Source organism: Sorex fumeus, unplaced genomic scaffold (genome assembly GCF_029834395.1).
Source record: "Sorex fumeus unplaced genomic scaffold, SorFum_2.1 ptg000044l, whole genome shotgun sequence".
In the NCBI taxonomy this organism is placed as follows: Eukaryota; Metazoa; Chordata; class Mammalia; order Eulipotyphla; family Soricidae; genus Sorex; species Sorex fumeus.
In genome coordinates, this window is record NW_026606101.1 from 65,528,550 (window position 1) to 65,553,758 (window position 25,209).

A 25,209-nucleotide genomic window follows, 5' to 3' on the forward strand; every position below is an offset into this window, starting at 1 on the left:
AATTGTCCACATACTCTGAGCGCAACTATTCAATGACCTGACCTGGTCAACTGACTGATAAGGAGTGAAACTATGTACAAGGAATGAAGCACTGATTGGTTCTTTCCTCAGTGACTGTAACCAGCCGACCAACCCCAAGACAAGTACAGGTTGAGATGAGTGATAATTGAAGGTAGAATTGAAATGGGAGCCAGAGACCGGTCCAAGGACTAAGAGGCACAAGATACTAACTATACCTGTTGCAGCAAAACTTTCTGCATCAAAATTATTTGCTGTTGAGCACCTCAGACATTCCAGGACAGACCTCCAAAATCTGTACTTTTGTCAGGCTCTCTGGGTGAATCAAGTCATTAAGCAGCAGACAGAAGTAGAAAACCAAAGGTCTGAAGAAGTTCCATTGCCATTGGCCCAACCTGCCAGCCTCGGCCACTTCCTCCAGCAGGTTCATGACCCTGCTCGTTCCTTTCCTGTCCCTCCTATACAGGCAACCTGCTCACTGTCTGGGTTCAGACACCATTATTATTTACCCAAGAATGCTTCAACTAAACTCAGTTTAAACTAGAAACCTCACTAACTTTCAACCACAGATATACAGTCTGATACTTAGGCTTTTTGTAATTCTTTGAACCTCACAACATATGACACATGAGCCCCACCTATTTCTAACTTCCTCCTACTGTTTAGAGGCCTGGCCGGGCACACATGTCACAAAACTGCTGACTTCAACACAGGGGTATGTTTCCCTGCGCCCCTCACATCAGTATGGCGCACATTGTATCTGTGCTGGTTGATACTGCAGCTATAAACGAATCCCACAAACTGGGCTGCATGAAGCAATATGAATGTATGACCCTACGGTTCAGTAGTTCAAAACTGCAAAGTGGGTTTTACTAGAGAAAAGGGAAGGTGCCAGTAAGGCTGCACACCTTGCAGAGGCTTGCAGAGCACATTCGTTTCTGCCCCTTTCAGCCTGCAGGGGTCATTCCTATTCCTTGCCTTGCGGCCTTACACCACTCTGGCTGCTGCTTTCATGTCAGCTCTTCTCTCACTCTGAGTCTCCTAATTCATCTTTTGGTGGCCTTGCTAACTACATTGGGTCTATTTAAATAATCCAGGACACCATCCCCATTCTCAAGATCCTTCATTTAATAACCTTTTCAAAGCCCTTTGCCATGCTGAAACTAACATATCTTCTGGTTATTAGAATGTGAATTTTGGAGGAAAGATTGTCCTTATATCATTGATTGCCAAGAAGTACCTACATGCCCATTTATTTTTGCCTCTGAGCCAGCACACACACACAAAGGCATGAATTCAGAGACAGAACACACTCTTGCTGACATGAGTGAATAAAGCTCAGAAGTGAAGCTCAGTCTGTTTTCAGTTGAGTAAACAAGACACCCCCCAGAATGTGTGTCTGTGTGTGTGTTGCTATGCGTGTGTGCATATGCATGCATGTGAGCATGCGTGATTTACTCATGGGCCAGAGAAGTGATTATCTGAGACTCTGAACGTAGTAACTGCTGAAAACAGCAACCTCTAGAGAGAACAGGCAGGAAACGACTCTGCAGCATCTCTCTTAAAAAGCCATAGTAGGAATGAGCAACTTAAATTCCCAAGATTCTTCACTGCAGAATTTATTTCTACATAGAAACTCAAGAATTCAAGAACTTCTCCCTTCTCACTTCAGAAAAGGTGGTCTCAAGAAAAAAAATTATCCTGACTGTCATGGGACTGACTATAGTCTGTGTCAGCAGTGAACCCCTGCTTTTAAGAAGACCACCATGCTCCCTGTGTGGAAACACCTCTGCTAAGGTCACCTCTTGAAACCATGTGGGAAACATTTGCAGACGTGCCTAGGCTGGGTTGTACTTATACTAGAATAGATCCCATCACTCGTCAGTGAGGAGCTCTGGGCCCCCTCTTACACATGGGACTGGGAACATTTGAGAGTGAAAAATCTTGCCCTCTTGACTGAAGAGAGTCTCTGATAAGGCATATGCTGAATTTGGGGGTCCTTGAGAAGGACAGGAGTGGTCTCTGAAAAATCCACATACTTAGTCAAACCAGGGGATGGAGAGATAGTACAGTGGGTTAAAGCACTTTCCTTGCACACTGTTGACCAGTGTTCAATCCCAGCACCAATATGGTCCTCCAAGCCTTCCAGGAGAGAACCCTGAGTGCAGAGTGAGAAGTGAGCTCTGTATATATTTCCAGGGATGGACCCCAAACCAAAGAAATAAACAACAACCAAAATAAAATAAGAGCCAAACTGCCAGGGCACAGAGGTACACCCAACCTCTGCTCTGGAGTGGGGAACAGGCTCCCTGGGGTCCCTGAGGTGTCCTGATTGATCCCAGCACTTCTCAGAGAGGACTAAGATATTTCTCAGGGTGGTGTGAATTTCCCATTGCTCCAGAGCAAACATTCCAATAATCTGGCTAATGGCCCAAACCCGCCTGGGAGCCTGTAGATGGCAAGCATGCAGGGACAATCTTCTTCTGCTTCAAATGGATGCAAAATTGATCCTATTTTGTTTCTGAGAATTTTTGTTTGTTTTCTTCTTCACAAATTCACATTTATTTGCTCCATTTACCTCTTATTATTCTATTCATTTTATTTCTCAAATAGGCTTTCCCTGTCTACTTACCATCTCTATTTTTCCTCCCTCACATTCCATGATTTCCTCCCAACTGCTGAAAGTATTTCCTCTACTGAGAGATTTTCCTTTCCTATTTCCAAAGCATCCCCTAAATACATGTTTTAATAAGCTCCCAACACTGATCTCCTTGCAAATCATTCTTTGCAACTTTGCAACTGAACCGGTGTCTTGGTTAAAATGAAAATTCCCCAGGGCACACAATAAATAATAAAAAAGAATAACAATCAAGAGGGTTATGATTCTAAGCAGAAGGAAATAATATAAAAATTTGAATTGTATTTTGTGAATCTTATGCTCCAAATCCAAGAATGAAGGACAGAGAGTAGGCAGGAGCCCAACCCTCTATGCCCTTCATCCTCTGGACTCCCTGAGCAGTGGACTGATTTAGTAAGATAGACATCTTTGCACACAAAGGCTTTTTTCCCTTTGCAAGATGCCAGGAGCCATTTGAGAGGAGGAATCAGCCCAACATCAGAATAACTTTCATATGAAAGTGGCAAATATCTTGTGTCAGACACAGTACCACATGCAGAGGACTCCTAAGGATGAATCTGGGCTTCCTTGGTTGCTGAGTCCCCTGGGTGCACACACCAGGTAGCAGGAATAATGATATTTCCCAGAGATAAATGCTGATCTAGAGCTAGGGGCCCTGGATTCAGCTCTGGCTCTCTTTGTGTTGCTGAAACAATTGCTTGACCTCTCTCCCAGCTTCAGTTTCCTCATCTGAACAGTGGAAAGGAAAGAGCCACAGGCTGTGAGGATGAAATGAGGCCTTCCCTGTAAAGATAGGGCCCTAGACTAGCACAGACATGGTGAGCTCCTTGTGAGTTAGACGCGCAGTTCAGTGATGCCTGGGAGAATGGATAAGGTAGAGAGACATTACCACCTAGGATCCCAGAGATTGAGGTAGAAGCAAGACTGTAACCCTAAAGGAGGTCTGAGCCCATGCTCTGTATCCCAGAAAGTGAAGCTCTGCGAAGCTGCACATGAACAGCAAGGGAGTGTAGCTGAGACTGCAATCAGGGACAACGTCTGCGCATAAGAAAGAGGATTCTCCTCGGATTTGTTGCCCTTAAAATTAATATTGTATTTCACAGGTGAAAAACTAGGCCCAGAGACACAAAAGACCCTTCAATGAGCCAAAGCAGCAAGATCAGGTCAACCTCTTTCCTTTGGTGTGAGGGTCCCACTAAAGCAGCAGGGGCCTTGTGGACATGCCTCTGGGGACAATTACAGGTAGCCAGAAGCCTGGCAGAGCACTTTGAACAGATGGCAGTGCTCTCAAGTGAGTGACTGGCCCCAGCACAAGTGAAGTCCAGGGCACCTTGCCCTCAACATTAGAGAAGCAGGGAAAGTTGGGTGCTGTCAGGCCATCTGCGGGCCTTGGACACGTTGCTTCCACTGCCCAAACTTCGCTTTGCTCAGGATTGACTTGATTTCTAGTCTCATCTAGTAGTGCATCCCTGACCTCCCCAGCTGCCCGTTCCTACCATCTGCCACTTACCTCTCCTCCCCCTTCCTCCTCTCTCCCTTCTGTTTTCTACTTTCCATTTCCCTGGATCCCTTTCATGTACCCTGCCTATGAAAGGGATTCAAGGTAAAGAATTCTGCTGCCCAAATTATCTGAGTCCCATCACTTCTCACCACTGCCTCCTGACCCTGAAGACTTTTGACTTTGAAGCCCAGAGACAATTTATTCTTATTTCTTTCTGTTCAAAATGCAACCCCCATGGACCAGCAGTCCACCATTCTCTAGTGAGAGCACAGGCCCCCAGACATGCTGCCACAGAAGCACCTGCATTTTAATTGATTTGGATGCCCTTCCCAACCTTAGCTCATCTCTTTTCTGCTCTTCAGAGCACACTCTGCACTTCCAAAAGAGTTTGACCTGGTGCCTTCCTGGGGCATGTCAGAACACTTTCAGGAACTCCCTCTTACTGATGATCATCATAGCTCAGCCCTCAGTAAATCCCTTTTCTGGATCAGCGCTTCAAAGACTGGCATTTGAACTCCCCTTGGAATCACAGGCTGGGTCCCCTCACGGAGAGCCAGTGATGCTGGCAAGAAACGCAAACGTGGCAAATTTTAATCCTGCCGAAACATAATCAGCTTTTGCTTCTGCAGCAATTAGCATAATATTACCGATAATGTTTTACATGGCAATTTTGCTGTAAACATTTGTGCTAATTTGCCATGACCTAATTATTTTATGACATATAATTACAAAGTATTTTTCAAGTCGAAATATTTTTGTTTTACATTTCTATAATCCTTTTCTAGAAAAAAATTTATTTTTTAAATCAGCACTCCCACAACTCAGAATACACAATCCCCTTTTAGCATTTGTTGGTGACTCTTCACTTCGCTAAACGGGAGGAATTCCCTGGTGCTGGGATGCTGATAATCATACGTTTACTTGTGACTAATCCGCACTGGGCGTTCTCAAATCTGCCTGCTCCATTATTATACATGAGACAGGACACTGCACTTGCAGCCTTCTGCCCATACGAACTCACTCCCCAACACACAAGAACCGGGAATGGGGGAGCTGAGGAACAAATGCTTGTGAGGAGAGAACAGAGGGGGGCTTCCTTTTTCATTCATGTGAAAGCTTCCGTTCAGCAACACTCTCCTTCAGACTGACTGCTCCTTCTAGCTCTTAGCATGACAGTCCCACTCAGCAGTCCCAGCCAGCACCAGAACTTGGCTGGCAGAGGGAAAAGGATGCTGCTCTGTCCACCTGAAGAATCTGCCCAGAGTCTGCACAATAACTTTCAAGCATCCTTCCAGAAAGCTTGTCTTTGGCTCCTCTCCGAGGGACAAAGGCAAGCTAAGGATCAGCCCCAGCACTGTTCTCAGAAGGTCCATGTTGCTCTCCATGATCTACCCATAACTGCATCTATAAATGTGATTGATTCAGCATTCAACAAACAGAGCCTGAGAACATCTCTTAGGAGAGAGGAGTGGGGCAAAGACCAAGGCAGAAAGAGCAGTTATGAGAAGTGCAAAATGTGATAACCAAGAGAAATCTCTAAAGCTCGCTTGCTTTCTTAGGGGTCCTCTAGGACAAGCTTCTCCATGGGTCCACACCAAGGGTAGTGGGTTACGGTCCGACCTTGAAATTGGACCCAAATCCCATCTTCACTTACTCAACATGTATAGCAGAACCTCAGTCACCTTTGTGGCAAAATAAAAATCATGATTATATTCTCTATCCTCTAAGGCTTTTTTTCTGAGAAATTAATATTTATAAAGTCTTTATAATAGGCACCATGTACGTTTTTGAAAATAAAATACATTTTTTTTATTCTTTCAGCTTCCCATCAAGAAAAGAACAGAATCTGCAAAAAACAGACTCCCACTTGACTCAAAGACGTGAGCAGCAATGTAGGTCAGATTTCTCAAGTGATTATTGAGCTGGTGATCTTTAAACATTTGTTGCAATAAATATTTTTTGATTGAATAGATGGAACATTTACAGAGCACATACTCTGTGTTAGGCCCTGACTCTATCTTGGGGGAATACAAAGATAAATTGAAAAAGCTCCAGACTTGAAGAAGCCACAGTCAGCAGAAGATAGCCATGCAAACCGATAGTTGGACATAAAAAGGTAAAACTAATGTGCACAGGCAAATCACAAAGCGGAAGCAAGGCGAGCATGGAAATCTACAATTTCCATGTTACTAACTCACATTTGTAACCATAGATTGTACTGAACTTCAAAATCTTTATGGGCATTATTAAGATATATTTTATGGCCCATAAATTCAACAGTGGTAGGTATAAAACATAATCAATTTTAACAGTACATGCAGTTGCAATCACAATACAGAGCATTTTCATCACTTCCGAACATCTCTCACACCCCTTTGTACATACCTCCCTGAACTCCTCCAGCCCCCAGCAGCCTCTAATTTTTCTGTCACTATGGCTTTGCTTTTTCTATAACTTTTTACAGATTGGATCTCACACTTTATGCTTTTTTGTATCTGGCTTCTTTCAGCATAATGGTTTTGAGATTCATCCATACTGTTGTGTGTGTCCATAATTTGTTGCTTCTTGCAGCCGAGTATAATTCCATTATATGGACACCCCAGTGTCCACTCACCAGGCTATAGACAATCAGAAATTACAGAGAGAAAGCTATTACAAAAGTCTTCCTATGAAAATATGTCTGAATTCACTTCTTTTGAATAAATACCTAAAAGCGGGATTGCTGGGTCATGATGTGTTTGCATCCTTTTACGAGAAACTGCTTCCAAAGTGAATGTACCATTTCACAACCCTTGCAGCAACGAATGAAAACTCTATTTCCTTCGTATCTTCACCAACATTTCCATTTTAGCTATTCTAATAGCCACATTGTGTTTTTATTTATTTTGATTTGGCTTTTTATTTGCATTGACTTGACACTGGTTTGCATAATATAATTTAAAGGGGCGTTGACTAACACTGTATCTGTACAGAACTCATCATACCTACTACTATACTTTCAGCGCCGTCCCGCCAGCCAAATGAGTCCTTTATCCACTTCTCCCACACACTTCCTCTTCCCCTCTGGTTGCCACCATAATTTTCACGGAGTCTGGGAGTTAGTTTTATTGATTTTTTGCCAGTTCATTTGCTTTAGTTATTTATATTTCACACTTAATTTGAAGTTACTAATTATGTTCAGCATGTGCTCTTTGCTGAAATATCCATTCAAATGTTTTGCACATTCTTAGATCAGACCATTTGTCTTATTGTTGAATGCTAGGAATTCTTTCTCTATTCTAGATATAAGCATTTTATCAGATATTAAACATCAATTGTACAAATATTTTCTCCTGGGCTTGTCTATTGATTTTTCTAACATCAAGTTTCAAAGAAAGCAAGTTATTAATTTTGATAGAGTTCAATTAAATTCTATGATTCATGCTTTTTGTACCAAACGTAACCCCAGGTTCTGAATATTTTCTCCAAAAAGTTTTATAAATTTAGGACTCTAATGCATCTGAATTATTATTTATTTGTTGTACAAATTAAGCCTGACAAGTCATTGTTCTTTATACATATATGTATATATATATATATTCATTTTCACAAGCATTACTTTAAATGAACATTTTTTCATTTAATTACCTTGGCACTTTTGAGGATAGTCAACTAACTGTGTGGGATTCTTTCTTGACTTTTTTATGTCTCATTGTTCTTCATATCTGTTCTTACGTCAATCCATCACTGTCTTGATTTCTATAGTTCTATAGCCAGTTTTAAAATAAGGAAGTGACAAACCTCCAACTGTGCTTTCTTAAAGTGTTTAGGATTACTTATAGTCCTCTACCCTTCAACATGAAGCTGAGAATCAGCATAGCTATTTCGATTAAAAGCTCTATGGACATTTTGATTAGGAATATGCTGAATCTACTGATCAATTTGGGAATAAAAACTTGATAATACTTCACCCTTTGACTCAAGAATACGATTATTGTAATTTTAATGACATTGTAATGGAGATCATAAATTTACTTAATCATTTACTACTATGGGTTATTTGTTTCTGAGGGCTTAATTTTTTAATAATTTTTATTAATACTATTTAATATGTTAAATTAAAAAGCAAAGTGCAAACCTTCATGAAATTAAAAAATGTGTAATTATGAATTTTTGCAATATATTTATATATAAATACATATATAGTACTGTCCTCAATTGTTGTTCATCAATTTGCTTGAGCAGGCACCAGTAACGTCTCCATTGTGAGACTTGTTACTGTTTTTTGGCATATTGAATGTGTCATGCGTAGCTTGCCAGGCTCTGCCATGCGGGATACTCTCAGTAGTTTGCCGGGCTCTCCAAGGGGAATGGAGGAATCAATAGTAATCAATCAATACTGAGGAAGAGCCAATGTGTTTTATGTTGGGTAATGAGTATAAGACTTCATCTTAGAATGGCCGACCCGAGTTCGATTCCTCCGCCTCTCTCGGAGAGCCCAGCAAGCTACCGAGAGTATTCGATATGCCAGACACAGTAACAACAAAGTCTCCAATGGAGACGTTACTGGGCCAGCTCGAGCAAATCGATGATCAACGGGAGGGCCTTTACTTTACTTTACTTTACTTTACTTTACTTTACTTTACTTTATGTATGCACATACATCTATATACACGTGTATGCTAGTATATATGCACTTGTGTGTATATATACATGCATATGCTTATTTACTGTGTGCATGTACATGCACATGCATTGTACATATATACCCAGATAAATATTAAATAGGCATATAGATAAAACAGAAGGAAACAAAAATTGAAATTAGGATAACAAAGGACATATTACACTGGTTTTTCCCTCCCTGCCTTCTGAATGTTTTGGGATGTGAACATGCAAGTCACACTGAAACAAGTGAATAACTTCTAGCTATTTCATGTAACAGAGGCTGGAGGAGTACACAACAAAAAGACCCTGCGAACAGTCTGAGAAAATAATGTTTTCAATGCTCATGGCAGGAGGAGGTGGCAGAGAAATCCTAGGTCAATGGAACTACATCAACATGGGCACAATGTTAGGCAAAAGGACAGTATGTTCATGGAAACTGATACTTCTGTATAGCTTATATAATGTCAGATAGAGAGGGAGGCTGGTGTCTGATTTGTAATGTCAAGATCATGAGGTGACTGACAATTTTAACTGTATCTTACTGAATACTGAGGAAGAGCCAATGTGTTTTATGTTGGGTAATGAGTATAAGACTTGATCTTAGAATAATCACTTAATAAGCAGTGAGAGGTTAAAAAATTGAATTCCATGCATAGACATCAGAGATGTTTTCAGAACCATGGGCGGACATCATGAGGTATCTAAATTCAGGAAGTGACTCAATATTCAGAAAGATGAAGATAGGTGGGCAGATTCTTCAGACCATACAAATGAACTAGATGTGGGAATAAAATAAGAAGTAGAAATTCTGCCATTTGCTGTACTAAGTAGACTTGGTGTGTAGAGAAGATTTAGGGGTCAGAGACTCAAGGTATTCAATATTAACTTTAGGTATCTAATAGAGCTTGGAGTGCAGATGTTGAGGAAGCAGTTGGCTATTTGAATCTGTGGCTCAAATGAAAATTTGGGGATAATGCACAAATGTGGGAGTCTTGGAATAAAACTGCCTTATATACCCAGGGATTGGGTGGAATCTGTTCTGATTACCCACTGCTGTATAAAAAGCACCCATAACTTAGGGGTGTAGAAAAAATTATTTTATTGAGTGAATTCTGTGGGACAGAAATTCATATCATAAGAATGTACATCAAGAATGACTTGCTCCTGTTTCTCAATGTCTGAGAAGATACTTAGTTCCCTAAGTGCAAGAGATAGTATGAGAAAACAGGAGGAGTCAGGTAAGTGTAATTGAAGAGAGCATTCCAGAAGGCACAGAGCAAGCAATTTAGGGAGAGGAGAGCTGCAAAATATAACTAGGAGATGTACAAATTGCTCAGAGATGAGATTGCAAAAGATGTGGATGCCTGGAGAAGATTTAATTTTTGACAGTGACTGTTATAACTAGGGATATGCAGAATGGTATAATGGTATAAACACAGACGACAACTGTGTTTGCTGTGATCCCAAGTGCATCCCCTAAGAATACAGAGCCTTAAGGACAACAGGCTCCCCATGGTGGATCCAATTCACTGTGTATCTAGGAGACAGAACTGTGTGATTTCATAAAAACACTAATGCTCACAAGGAGAGGCTAAATTAAGTGGGTTTCCTCAGTTATGCATAAAGTATTTGAGAGAGAGAGAGGTATATGATGGAGTGGGAATAGAATGATATGGTAATGGTCTACACCCTACAGTGTGGATGTGGGGGTGCAATTTCTCTGTCTGAAGATAGCTTTGTTAGTAGTTATGTTTCCTGTGGATGCAAATTAACTATCCATCATCAGAGAAGAGAGTTCAGGGGCTGAGGAAAGGTGAAAAATGCTGATTTATTTACTAGTGCTAGTTTATGTCAACACTTAGGATCACCAAAGTGAAGAAGTTCTGATAATGTCTATTTTTTCATTGAGAATTCTAAAATGTTTCTCTTTGGGATTAAAGGCAAAGGTGAATAGATTAACCTTACAAAGCATGGAACCAAATTTTGAAATATTTTTATCCATCATCACCTAGAGGTGATCTGCCCTTAGCTTAACCATTGGGCAAAAGAAAAGTGAATCCTCTGAGAAAGAAAATAACATCAAAGAGAATTTATACAATTTTTATTTGTAGAGAAAATGCAATGTGTTCATGTAATTTTGTGCATATAAAAAATATAACCAGTCATGAAAAGATTTAGAATGGTTATCAAAATCAAGGCAGGGGGGAACCCTATCAATGAACACTTTATGGTATCAAATTCTTATTTTAAAATGATTGTTGTTAACCTGCTCAATAAAATAGTCATAAATGAAAGAATTTTACCAAAATATATGAAAAAGAATCAAATAGGAGTTTTAGGGGCAAGCAATACAATGACTGAAATTAAAACCTAAATGTATGACTTTAAGAACAGACTAGACACAGCAGAAGAAAAGCTTAATGACCTATGAATAGCAGGACAATTAGCAGGAGAATGACCTTTTTATCAGGATAAACTACAACAGAGAGAAAAACATAAGGAATGTGATGGAGGGTCCTTGGCACTTTGATGTTGGTAAAGAAACAACAACTTTACACATTATCATGATCATGCTATATATATAGGAATGTTAAACAAACAAATGTGTATTTGAGAGATAAGAAACAAACATAAAACATTTTTCATGTTTATAATTGAGATTGGTTGGCACAATAGCACAGCATATATGGTTTTTGCCTTGATGCAGCAGACCCCAGTTCGAGTCCTCTGTCCCTCTTGAAGAGCCTGGCAAGTTACCAAGAGTATCCTGCCCATATGGCAGAGATTGGCAAGCTACCCGTGATGTATTTAATATGCAAAAAACAGTAACAACAAGTCTCACAATGGAGACATTACTGGTGCCTGCTCGAGCAAATCAATGAACAGCGGGGAGAACAGTGCTACACTACTACATAATTGACATTATCTCCATAAAGCAAAGAAGAAATTATACCAAATGAAAATATGTAAGAAGAAAATATATCAAATGCACGCAAAGAAATCAAATTACTAATTTAAGAATGTTATAAGACTCAAACAGGTTCAATATACTTTAAAGTGCATCAATACATAAAAGAAAATTTGGTATATATACAAGTTAAAATGAATCTGACAAAGAAATCAGAGAAAAATGACACCCCAAAATATGAAGATTATTTTTAAAGCAAATTATGGAAGACAAAGACTTTGAAGTGACATTTAAAAGTGATGAAAGAAGATAAATTCCAACCCAGAATTATATGTCCAACAAATATCACTTTCAAAAATGAAACAAAATTAAGACACCCAACAAAGGCAGAAATTGAGTAAATTTGTCCTCAGGATGCCACATTAATAAGAAATGCTAAGGCAAGTTCCAATACAATAGAAAAGTGAACTTATATAAGAATAGGTAAAGTGAAAAGAAACAAAGAGAATTCAAAAGGATAATATGTGGATTAAGCATAGGGAACACTGAGTTGAGAAATATAACTGAGATTGGTTTAATATAAAAGTAATATTAAGCTCCATTTTTTGTGAAAATAAACACTCTGAATATGCAATTTTATGTGAAATTTCAAAGACCCAGAAATAGTCAAGAAAAAACATTGAATTACTTCCAAGATTTAAATAAAGTTAGCATATTTAAGATTGTATGGAATAGTACCAGTATACATAAAAAGATCAACAGCACAAAATAGAAATCTAGAAACGCATTCATTCACATTTATACAATTAAAGACAAAGGTGTCACAATGGTTCCTGTGAGGGGAAATAGTGGACTTTTAAAATTAAAATCTCCAAGATGGCAGAGGTATTGGAACATTTATGACTGAAATCCAGCCATGAACAGCTTTGTAACTGTGAATCTCACAGTAATTCAATAAAATGGAAAAAATATCTCCAGGTTAGGGCCAGAGAACTTGCTCAACAGGTTGAGCTCATGGGAGAATGGTTTGTTTAGAGGCCAATTCTGGCAGTGCCCAGGGGGTTCTTCAGGCTCTGGGCTCAGGAATAAATCCTGGTGGACTCCAGGGGTCAAAAAGGATGCTAAGGATTGAATCTGATCAGTTGCATGCAAGGCAAACATCCTACTCACTGTACTATCTCTGCAGCCCCAGGCTGAGTGCATTTTTTGCAAATTTAGGAAGCCCAGGTTTCATCTCCAAAAACACATAGACCCCCGAACACAGAATTAGCAATAATGTCAAGAACTATGAAGTGTCCCCCACCTCCAAAAAGAGAGAAATATTCCCAGGTTAGTAAAATATGAATAGAAAACGGGGGGGGGGGGGGGGGAGAACCTTGCTCCTAATTTACACCATGTACTTATGTATAACAACCCAAGTTCAACCCATTGGTGGATCTAAAGTTGAGAGATTACATTGGAAACTATATTCATAAACTTCAAGCAGGCAAATGCATCCAAAACAAGACACAAAGGGGCCATAGAGATAGTAGAGTGGATAGGTACTGACCTTGGAAACAGTAAACTCCACTATAATTCCCGACACTGCATATGAGCCTCTAAAGATACCAGGAGTGACCCCTGAACAAGTGCTAGGACAGTTTGATCCCTGAATACTGAGTATATTTGGGTGTGACTAAAAAACAAAGAAAAGGATGTCAAGTGTGCTACCTATAAAGAAAAAGACTGATAAATAGGACTTTATTAAAATTTAATTTTTTTACATATCTAAATAAACATTTTTGGTATGGAAATATAAAAGCTATGGAATAGGAGAAGATATATTCTTGATATTTTGTCTGATATGTACACTTCTATTGAGTTCAAGTGCGTGACGTGTTTGGTGGTCGAGAACTGCCTCCTCAGGCCTCCCCAGAGAGGAACAGAGAGAAAAAGGGCGGGGGGTGGGGAGAGAATTCAAGGACAGGTGGTAAAAATGGCCTGTTAAATGCAGAGCTATTAGCATACTTATAGAACAAATGAGGGGATTCTAGGCATAGGACTGCATGTAGGTATGATCGATCATTTATAGAAGTAAAGCTTTTTGATGGAGGGAATTCTCTTGGGGGAATTAACTCAAGAAAACACCTCTGTCTCCCAGGCACTATACAGATAGATTCACCTAGGGGCAACAAGCATTGTGTTGCTTTTCTCTTTCTCTTGCTACGAGTATATATTAAGTTTACTTCTTATTAGTACTTGCAGTTATTTGGATAAGCACAGTAAGAGATATAGATTCCAAAAACATAGTTCTCTGGGCTCTGACTGCAAGCAAGACCTTTACCGTAAATCCCAGACTAAGTCCTCAGGTTGATTCAGTTTGTCTTTCCCCATGTGGTACACTCTCTTAAGTCAAAACAGATTTCATCAAAAGTGTTACTACATGGAAAGTATCATGCTAAGCAAAATGAGTCAGAAAAAGAGGGACAGACATAGAAAGATTGCATTCATCTGGGGAACATAAAGTAGCAAAATAGGAGACTAACACCCAAGAATAGCCGAGATAAGTATCAGGAGGTTTACTCCATGGCTTGGAGGCCAGCCGTACACGCTAGGGGAAAAGGCAGCTCAGATAGCAAAGGGAGCACCAAATAAAGGGTGTTGGGAGAATCCTCCCAGGATGGGAAATGCGTGCTGAGAGTAGACTATAGACCGGACATGATTGCCACTCAATGCCTCTTTTGCAAACCACAGCACCCAAAAGGAGAGAGAGAACAAAAGGGAATGCCCTGCCACAGAGGGAGGGGGGAAGGGGGAGATGGTGGTGGGTGGGAGGGATACAGGGATCCGTGGTGGTGGAGAATGGGCACTGGTGGAGGGATGGGTGTTCAATCATTTAACTGAAACCCAAGCACAAAAATTTGTAAGTCTACATCTCTACCTCATGGTGTTTCACTAACAAAAATTTTAAAAAAAAACAGATTTCATCAAGATCATGCTTTTATGCTTTCTAGACTGGCCCATTGTGGGTAGCTTTGCCACTTGCCCCGGGTCCATTCAAGTTCCACAGCAGGACCCCCCCTTTGGGGGCTGTTAAGAACTGTAACAACCAAAGCCTGAGTCAGATAATCATGATGGATGCCCAGAAGTAGATGTATTTCAGAGTCAATCAACTCCCAAATATTATGAGCACAGCATTAACAGTCTTTGTGTGTTTAAGCAAAGAACATTGCTCTATAGTAAAACATGAAAATGTTATAAGGAAAATTAAAAAAAGCAAGTAATACACTACAAATATAAAGTTCAGAGTCACTAGAAGGTTGACCTTATAAGTAACCAAGACTGACTTGGGGAATCTAGTAGCTAACACAAAGGAAAGGTTAAAGATAAACTTGGGGGGCTGGAGTGATAGTACAGCAGGTAGGGCATTTGCCTTGCATGTGGCCAACCCGAGTTTGATTCTGAGCATCCCATATGGTCCCCTGAGCACCGTCAGAAGTAATTCCTGAGTGCAAAGCCAAAAGTAACCCCTGTGCATCACTGGGTGTGACCCTAACATAAAAAAATAAGATAAACTTGGGGGATTAGGGATACTCCTATGAGCACTGTAAGCTTTTCTGGCAGGGAGGAAAGTGGGCAATTTATGATGAAGTCTAAAACACTTTGAGTTAATATCCAACACTACATCACATATTTTGTTTATATATAGCTATATCATTCCTCTAATATCTGAAATATATACACATATTTATAACTTAGAACTTATACCCATCAAAAACTAAGAAATCCCACGTTCATCTACCACCACCATGTAAGCTCATCTATGCAGCCTTGGTCCAGAGAGTCATAAATGAATCTCGAAAGAGATCAACTAGTTGCAAAAATTTCTCTTACACTGAGGTCCCAGCTGAGATTTTTCTGGGCAATCTCAAGAGGGGCACCAGCTAGTTTTCCACCATACCAAAGTCTCAGAAGCCACATTCACACCCCAACAGCTGTCACCATGCCTTTAGCTGGAATGTATAGTTAAGTATTCTGGATTTTCTGGAACAAGTTGTCACAAACATGGCTACAAACTCTACAGTGCTGGCATCCCGCAGTAGCAGACCAGATTGAATGGGAATGTAGTATAGAAGCTAACTAATCTTGACTAACAAAGGCATTAACCCAGAAGGTTTAACCTGCAACAAAAGTTCGGTAAGCCTCAGATCAGAACTTAATGTCCCCAGTGTGAGATACAACAGTTTTTACAATTTTTTCACTGAAATATTTTTTGATCATCCTATTAGCCATTTAGTGGTAACAAGCAATATAAAATAAATTACTGTGCTATGGGGGCAGGCTTGAGGGGTGATTGATAAAATAGAGAAAATGGTGGAGGGAAGGTGACAGTGATGGTGAGATTGGTATTGGAAAATTGAATGCCTGAAACAAATCATCATGAACAACTTTGTAAAACGTTTTGTTTAAATAAAATGGGGGTGGGGGCACTAAGTGACAGTGTTTCTTATCCACTACTAATGTTGGTGTTTGTTGGGTTCTTGATACTGACCATACTGTTTAAGTGTATTGCTTAGTGTCCCCACCCCCATTTTATTTAAACAAAACGTTTTACAAAGTTGTTCATGATGATGAAACAGTATGGTCAGTATCAAGAACCCAACAAACACCAACATTAGTAGTGGACAAGAAAAGGCTAATTAAAATCACAATTAGCCTCTACTACATATCAACAACTGAAACAATTATTAGCAAGGATGTGAAGCAATTGAAATTCTCACAAATCACTAATGGTTTGCGAATTAATAAAATCCCTTAACAGAAATGTTTGCAAACATCTACTAAAGCCAAATATGTGTGTGACAGTAATTCTACTTCTATGAATTTCAACAGACAAGAAAACATAAATCAATAAATAACTGTGAGAGTCACAAAACTTTCGAGGTACCTTAATATACATCTTTGTCTTAGAGATGGTTATGTGAGGATGAATGTTCACTTTGCAAAAAATGATAAGCACTATTATTATGTCTATCCTGACATATTTTGTAATTTATACTTCAAAATCTTCACTTAAAATAAATAATAGCTAAAGAATACCAAAAAATTTTAAAGCCTCGGAAAATTATGCTGCTAAATTCAAGAGAGATGGCATAAAATAGAGAATCTAATTACCATATTTATGACAAAAGGTGTGACTATAGTTTTCATGTGAAAGTCATGGGTATTTTTAATTAAAATTGAAATATTAAAATTTGGGGTCATTTTTTTCTCAGGTCTTGTCTAGCTTATAGACACTATGTGTCTCAGAAATTTCAGGGGTTGCAAAAGAAAAGACAATTTAATCTCAAAGTGGGTGGTGGCCATGGCATCTCCCATGGTCTGAAATGTTTGTGATTCCCTGATACTTTCTCTAGGCCTCTCAACTTTAATTTGTTCACTGACCAGGCCTTTGGTCTAAATGTCTAGAAATGTTTAAATGTCTTTCTGTGTCAACGAGATAACTGGCAAGTTCTCTCTGAGCCAGCACCAGTGTTTTTGGAACAGAGCAGAGGACAGCACTGTTTGCATGAATAATTAGAACATTATATAATTTCCAAAGAGCCAGGAATGGTCATCACTTTCACCAGATAGGCTACCAATCAGAGGACCTAAGCCGATTACAAATTATTTATAAGATTCTTTATTTATTCTATAATCAATGCCCCCAAAGAAGAGAAGTTGGCATACACCCCTTGGATAAATAGATTTTTAGAGCCCTAAACTTGAACATGTATTTGTGCATCATCTCCATGAGGCTAACTCCAGGTAATCTGGGTCTAAAGCAAGAAGATGCTATGCTGGACGGCGCAGCACATAAGGTCTATGCCATAGTGCCACAACTTCTTGCTTCTCTGAGTAAGGATCTCAGTGTCTTCATCTGGAAAAATCCTTTCAATATACCTTTAAATCTGAAAAATTTATGCTGTTGATCTATAGATGTACCCAAATAGTTTCTGAGTTATCTAGGCAGAGACTTTATAAACTACATAAAAGAATTAAGCTAATCTCCTAACATCCTCTTTTAACTTATCTTACCTGGGTCTTTACTCCCATAATTTTTCCCTTCTGGATTTACCTGGCTCCCTCACCTGCTGTAAAATTCCTGACCATGCCACTTCATTCCAAAGCTTCCCACAGCAGTCATCTGATTTAATCATGACATAATACTGTTAAAAACTCTCCAGAGGCTCTTGGTTGCCTTCATAACATAATCTAAGCTCCTTTGAACCCAATAGTGAAGTTTATTATTCATGTAATGTTAATCCTGATGATGATTCAGCATAATTACTACTTGCACACAATAACTTTGACTCTACCAGGACAGAAGCCTCTGATTCCCTTCTTATCTCATCTTGGCATTAAATGGGACTTGGCACACATGAGATAATATTGATCAACTAAGTAGGGAAAAAAAGACAATAAAAGTTAAATGCATACAAACAGAAAGCTGAAGGTTGTATAGTGGATTAATTCCAGATTCTCTTTGAGCCTAATTACTGAGAAACCATTATTAGCTTCTCCTGAAAGAACTTACATCATCTCTAAGCTATAAATAGACCCCAAAGTACTTATACCCTTCAGCCTTTCCTGTAGACAAGTGGCCTCATCTTCTTTGGCATAACTAGAAACATGGGGAAAAAAAGAAAACATGGCCAAGAAAAGTAAATTTCCATGGTTGGAAGTGTTATGCAAGTGCTTTTCTCTACTGGGTGTGTAGCTAAGGACTTCATGTTGTAGATATCCAAGTTTATTAAAGAAATAACATTCATTTATTCAACATGAACATCTGGAGTATGCCAAGCACTGTGCAAAGCAAAGGGAGTACATAGGTGAATAGATGGGTTTCTTTCCCAAAGTATGGTGTGTCATAGTGAAGAACTAAACATAGCCATATGCCCCAAATAAATCTTTGTTGGTAATTAAAATACATGGATTAAATTCTATCGTGACAAAAAATGGTCTCTACCAACAAGTCCCTGACTGATCTTGAGAGGGAGACTGGAATACATGCAGGTAAAACTGTACAAGGAGAAACATTTAATGCTTTAAAAATAATGTATGCAGAAAACTGAGCAAGTCTGGAAAGACAGTGAAGTCAAGTCTACCTAAAATTAACTGAGATTAGTCTGATGGTATCAGGAGTGACAATAAGATGGAGTAATATTTGTTCAAGTATCAAAAAGTAGAAGGTCATGGATAAAGAAGAGTAATAGTTCAGTAGATTGGCATATAAAGCATAGTATGAAAGATAATAAAATATGACAAAATGGCTGAGGATGTGGCTCAGTGGTGGAGCATTTGCCTTGCCTGTCTAAGGTTATAAGTTGGATTCTCAACACCACAAGATCACAAGGTAACCTAACACCCTCCTGGAGTGATCTCCATGCACCAATCCTGGAGTACAGCCAGGGGTAACCTCCCCAAAATAAAAACAAGGCAATATATGAAGGTTGTTGCTAAACTGTCTTTGTAAAGAATGCCCCATTTGGATTTGATTCATAAGGTAGTGGGAAGTTTTTGAGGTATTTAAAGCTGGATATAAGGAAATCTGTGGAATACTGCAGACATCAGACTGGGAAACTAATTTTCCAGATAGTGAAAGAGACCAAGAAGTTGGTCTGAAACTTAATCTTAGGCAGGTCATAAAGGGCTGCTCTGACTCTGGGCATCAGACTATAATTAAGAAACACAGACAGACTTGGCAAAAGTCCATCAGGCATTGTACAAATGAGGGAAGAGAAAATCAAGATGATTCAAGTTTATTCCTTAAAGCAAGTTAAACAGTGATCTCATTCACAGACACAGAGGAAACAGGGAAAGAATAGCAAGAGGAGGACAATGAGGTCCATTTAAAAAAAACTCAACTTCATTTAATTCTAATGACAGTGGGCCCCACTTTTAACTTGAGTAGCTGAGTTGCTGCCCTTCCACGTAACTGGGATGCATATAGGAGCTCTTGGTGCATAGAACAATGGCCTGAGTTCAACATCTTTTTCATGCCAGCCTCATCCCATTCCTTCTTTGCACTCCCTGCCCACTGTCTCTACTGAGAAGCTAAGGTACCTAGTAAACTCATTTTGGTGCCACCCTATGTGATGCAGGGAATAAGTCATTACTCCTTTCCTTAGAAATCTCATCTTTTCTCACTCACAGTGTGATAGGGTCAAAAATTAATCACCCCAAATGACATAAATCCTGGGTTCTATGAATATGTCACATTACATAACAAAGGGACTGTGCAATGTAATTGATGCTAACAATAATGAGATAGGAAATTGACTTGGATTATCCAGGTGAGTCCCAACCACTCAATCACACAAGTTCTTAAAAGTATAGAGATGGGGTCAGAAAGATAGTATCTTAAAAAGTTTGTCTTGCATGTGGTTATCCCTGATTTCGCCCTGGGCACATCTGGGACCCTGAGCATGGTCAGGAGTGATTCCTGAGCACAGAGTAAAAAGTAATCCCTTAGCACAGGCAGGGGTGTCCCCCAAAGCAAGATAAAAAATGTACAGCTCCTTTTCAGGTTGCAGAAAACTATAGAAATGACAGCATTAGGACAAGCTAATCATACTTATCTCACACTGTGGGCAGGGAGTGCAAGCTAATCATACCTATCTTAGTGGTTTGAAAGGTAGATGTGTTATGTCAATGGAATACTATGCAGCTGTTAATAGATGGATTCATGAAATTTGCATATGAGTGGATGGACAGGGATAGTATCATGCTAAGTGAAATCAGTCAGAAAGAGAGGGACAGACAGAGAATGATTGCACTCATTTGTGGAATATAAAATAACATAAAATGAGACAAACACCCAAGGACAGTAGACAAGGGCCAGGAAGATTGCTCCACAGTTGGAAGCCTGTCTCATGAGCTGGGATAGAGAAGGGATCACTAAGTCAATGATAGTTGGAGGGATCGTTTGGGGTGTAAGATGCGTGCTGAAAGTAGATAAAGAACCAAGCATTATGGACTCTCAGTATCTGTATTGCAAACCATAATACCCAATAGTAGAGAGAGAGAGTAAGAAGGAAATTGTCTGTCATAGAGGCAGAGGGTGGGGGTGAGCTGGGTGGGGATTGCAGGATGGAAACTGGGAACATAATGGTGGAAAATTTACACTGGTGGAAGGATGGGTGTTCGATCATTGTATGACTGAAACTCAATCACAAAAGCTTTGTAACTGTATATCACGATGATTCAATAATAATAATAATAATAAGATGTGTCATGAGCCAACTAATGAAGATTGATTCTAGAATCTGGAAAAGGTGAGGTGACAGATTCTACCCTAGAACCTCCAGAAAAGACCACAGCATTTTGGATGCCTTGATCTTAGTGAAACATATACTGGATTTCTGATCTATACAGCTATAACACTCAGGCTACCAAGGTTATGATCATTTATTATAACAGCAATTCTCACAAAAAAAACCTACTATCTTCATTTCAGGGACATTGTGCAAATTTAATTCCCTACTGGAAGCAATTGATTGTAGCCCCCCCCAAAAAAAAGCCAATATGATAGAAATACCCAGGGTATTCTTTTAATAGCAAGAGTTCTGAGATTCTTCCAGGTCAAGGACTCATTTATAATAAAAGCAATTCATGTTGTTGAACTAGATGAAGTAATCTGGCAAGAAGAAAAGAATCAAGGTGAGGAGTACTTGGGCAAGAAAGGGGACAAGCTGGTAAATGAGACAAAAACAAAGGGGAAAACAAAGAAGACATCTTGTCAGCATAGACCAGGAGAAAAGAGCATTTAAATAGTAACTGTTGCTAAAACACATCTAATTCTATAGAAAGTTGAATTTCACAACAAGCATGTCATTAGTGGACTTCAAAGGAAGTTTTTCCATAAAGAGATGGGCAAAAAATCAGAAAGCAAAGAGTTGAAGAGAGACTAGAGAAAGAATTAAGAAGTAAATAAACTGTGGGCAGCCCTTTAGAAAAGACTATCCATTATTCATCTTCATTTCACAATGCCTGAAACACAGTGGGTATTCATTAAATGTTGAATTGAGTGAAGTACTGGAGTCAGCCTGTATGATCAGAGCTTCTCAACATTACACTGCATATAAATCACCTGGGGACTCCAATATAGTAGATCTGGGATAAAACCTGAGCTCCTACATCTGTAATAGGCTCCCAGTAATATGTCAATGATGGGGCCAGTTTGTGGCCCTTACTGATTTAAAAAAAAAAGTGTGTCTAAATCTATAGAATTTGCGTACTTTATACTACACCTCCATGCACTGGGGCCATATCAGACACCAAGCCAAGTCCAGCGTCTGTGAGTAAACATTCTTAAAAGTCTGTACCCCCAAACACTCTCTACATTGCCACGTCTTTTGCAATTCTCTCCAAGCTCAACCCCCCCCCCATACACAAATCTTTTTGTATTCCACAATTGGAAAATACAAAAAGTGAGTTTTGGCGAGATGTGTTCTCATACAGTGATGTCTGATTTTTCAAATACGTAAATTTAGAAGGCCAAAGAGAGTTCAGTGGGTTGAGCACAGGCTTTGAATGCCCAGGGCCCAGATTTAATCCCTCTCACCACATGGTCCCCTGCACACTGCAGGAACCAGTACAGTGATAGAGCTAGCAATAACACTCCAGCACAGCCAGGTGTTGCCTTGAAACAAATAAAAGAAAGAGTATAAATTTAGAATTTTCACTGGAATGAGGACTCCAAGAGTGATATTACTCAGAGTGGGTCATGACTGACTCTCTTCCCACAAGGTCAGTAGAAGTAAGGGATTGCAGGCATATCAAACTCTTAGGGAAATAAAAAATCCCAATTCTACCTATACCTATATCCCAATGAAAAGAAAATATATTAAGCTTCTTAATGTAAAATGTCATGCAGGATGTCATTTAATGACACCACGATAGACACGAAGATGCAGGATGTCTGAACAGTGTTAACCTTTATAAGAGATATTATCAAGGGAATCAAAGGTTAAAGTAATTTGGGAAAAAGTAATGAGATAAGACTTTCCCCTTAAAGTGAATACCTATCACAATTCACCGAAAATATATTTTCATTCCATATGAACCTACCTCACTCATTTCAGTTACTTGGTCCATGGGAACAGGAAGTAAACTAGTGGCTTAAGGTCAGTGCATCAGTCAGTTCTAGTTCAGTCAAAATTTACAAAAAATCTTAAACATCATTGACACAGGTGAAAGACCCATCACATCCGCAGGATCAACCAGGAACCTGCCCTGGGGCTGGGCCTGTGAGGCTATGACCCAAATCGCTACTGGCTGCCTTTTGAGTGAGATAGTTGGGAGGATGTGAGAGAAGAAAGAGAGCTCCCTGTGAACAAGTGCTCCGGCCTGTTAGCTTGGACCTGCTGGAGCTGGACAGTGACAGTGACAGTGACCAGCTCGGCTCAGTACTGGAACTATGAGATGTCCTCATTGTCCTCCTTGGAACTATGAGATGTCCAAGGAGCAACAAATGAACCAGGAAGAATGGAGCTTCCACGAGTATCTTGGGAAGATTCATGGGGCTTACTCCTCTGAGAAACTCAGCTAATTTCAGCACAGTCTAGAAACATGAAGGCTGCTGTGGCAGGTGTTTGAGGTGTCTGACATTGTCCTGCTTATCACTGACATCTGGCATCCAGTTGTGAATTTCCCACCAGCACTTTATGACTATGTGACTGGAGAGCTTGGACTGGTAGCTTGGACTGGCCCTGGTGCTGGTCCTGAACAAGGTTGACCTGGCTCCCCTAGCTCTCATGGTTGCCTGGAAACATTATTTCCACCATCCCTATCCTCAGCTGTACATTGTCTTTCTCACCTCTTTCCCACAGGATCCTTGTTCTACGCAGGACACTGGGCAGTATCTTGAAGAAGAGTCACCAGCGAGGGAGAGGATGGACTCAGGCCCTGGGGCCAGAGCAGTTGCTGAGAGCCTGTCAAGTCATCACTGCAGGGAAGGTGGACTTGAGCAACTGGCAGGAGAAGATTGCCAGGGATGTCACGGGAGACACCTGGGGTAATGGTTCTCGGGAGGAGGAAGAGGAAGAGGAGGAGGACGAGGACGAGGACGAGGACGAGGAGGACGAGGAGGAGGGTGGGTCCATGGTGCTGGTGGAGCAGCAGACTAACTCAGCAATACAGCCAACTGGCCCTACTCGGGAGTGCTACAAGGATGGAGTGGTGACTGGCTGTGCGGGTTTCCCTAATGTGGGGAAGTCCTCGCTCATCAATGGGCTACTGGGATAGAAGCTCATGAGTGTCTCCAGAATACTCTACCACACTCAGTACTTTCAGATCTACTTCCTGACACCCCCCCCCCCCCCCGTGAAACTGTGTGACTGCCCTGGACTCATATTTCCCTCCTTTCTGCCCAGGCAGTTGCAGGTTCTGATGGGGATCTATCCCATCGCCCAGATCCAGAAGTCATGCACTGCCATGGGCTACCTGGCCTCCAGAGTCCAAAGGACCCCTCAGGCGAACACCCCTGGTGTGCCTGGGACATCTGTGAAGCCTGGGCAAAGAAGCATGGTTATAAGACAGTCAAGGCAGCCCAGAACGACGTGTACAGAGCAGCCAACAGCCTTCTGTGACTGGAGCTGGATGGGAGCCTCAGCCTGTGTTTTCACCGCCCCCCCCCACCCCAGGCTACAGCGAGCAAAAGGGAGTCCCATCCAGAGACCATGGAGCTGGTGGCTCCCAGGGCAGGGCCAGTCCTGCAGGTGATGAGGAAGAGGAGGAAGAGGAAGAGCTGAGCAGATCCTTTGAGGAGGAGGGAAAGGAGTATCGTGATGTATCTTGAGTATCACTGAAACACCCAGGATAGGTCATAATTCAGAAATTAAATAATATGCTGAATTTTCTTGCAACTTTGCTGCTTCTGGGTTGACTTCAAGTCTAAACTATTTACATGATCGCCAATCCTTTCCATATCACACATCACAACAATTTACTGTCTCAGAGAGCCTGCTGCACTGTCTTATGTCTAAAGAGATTAGGGTAGAGAACAAAATGTCCCCATCTGGCTGATTTGACTTATGTCATGGGCTCTCTTCTGGGGTCATTTTCTTTGCCAGAATCTCTGGGATTTAAGAGACAGAAGAATTCTTTCCAATCAAATCAAGGTCCCATTTCCACAAGAAGGGAGAGTGATGTTAAGGGGAAAATAACAACTGTCCATGATACTCAGACTTGTTACAAACATTTGGGCAAAGCCAGTTACTTGTGTACAATCAAGACTCCTAACTCATTCTCCAACAGCTCATTTCTGTCTCCAAACAGTTAGCTATAACCCTGCCCTGTTGCTCTGGTCTGATGATCCATTTTACCTTTAAATTTATGTGCTGGTACCAAACCCATCTTACTTCCTCCTTCCCTTTGTGGACCTAGACTGATGGTGAATCTTTCGTTTATCTCTTCACCACAGTAGTGCTTAGGAGAGAAACCAGGCCAGACTTGGAATAAAGGAAATGGAACAGG

General features: G+C 40.3%; 1 pseudogene; it reads left to right on the forward strand.

The window, feature by feature from the left end:
• The first annotated feature begins 762 nt into the window (after positions 1-762).
• Positions 763-24,532, forward strand: LOC130030682 (guanine nucleotide-binding protein-like 1; annotated as a pseudogene).
• The last annotated feature ends 677 nt before the right edge of the window (positions 24,533-25,209 follow it).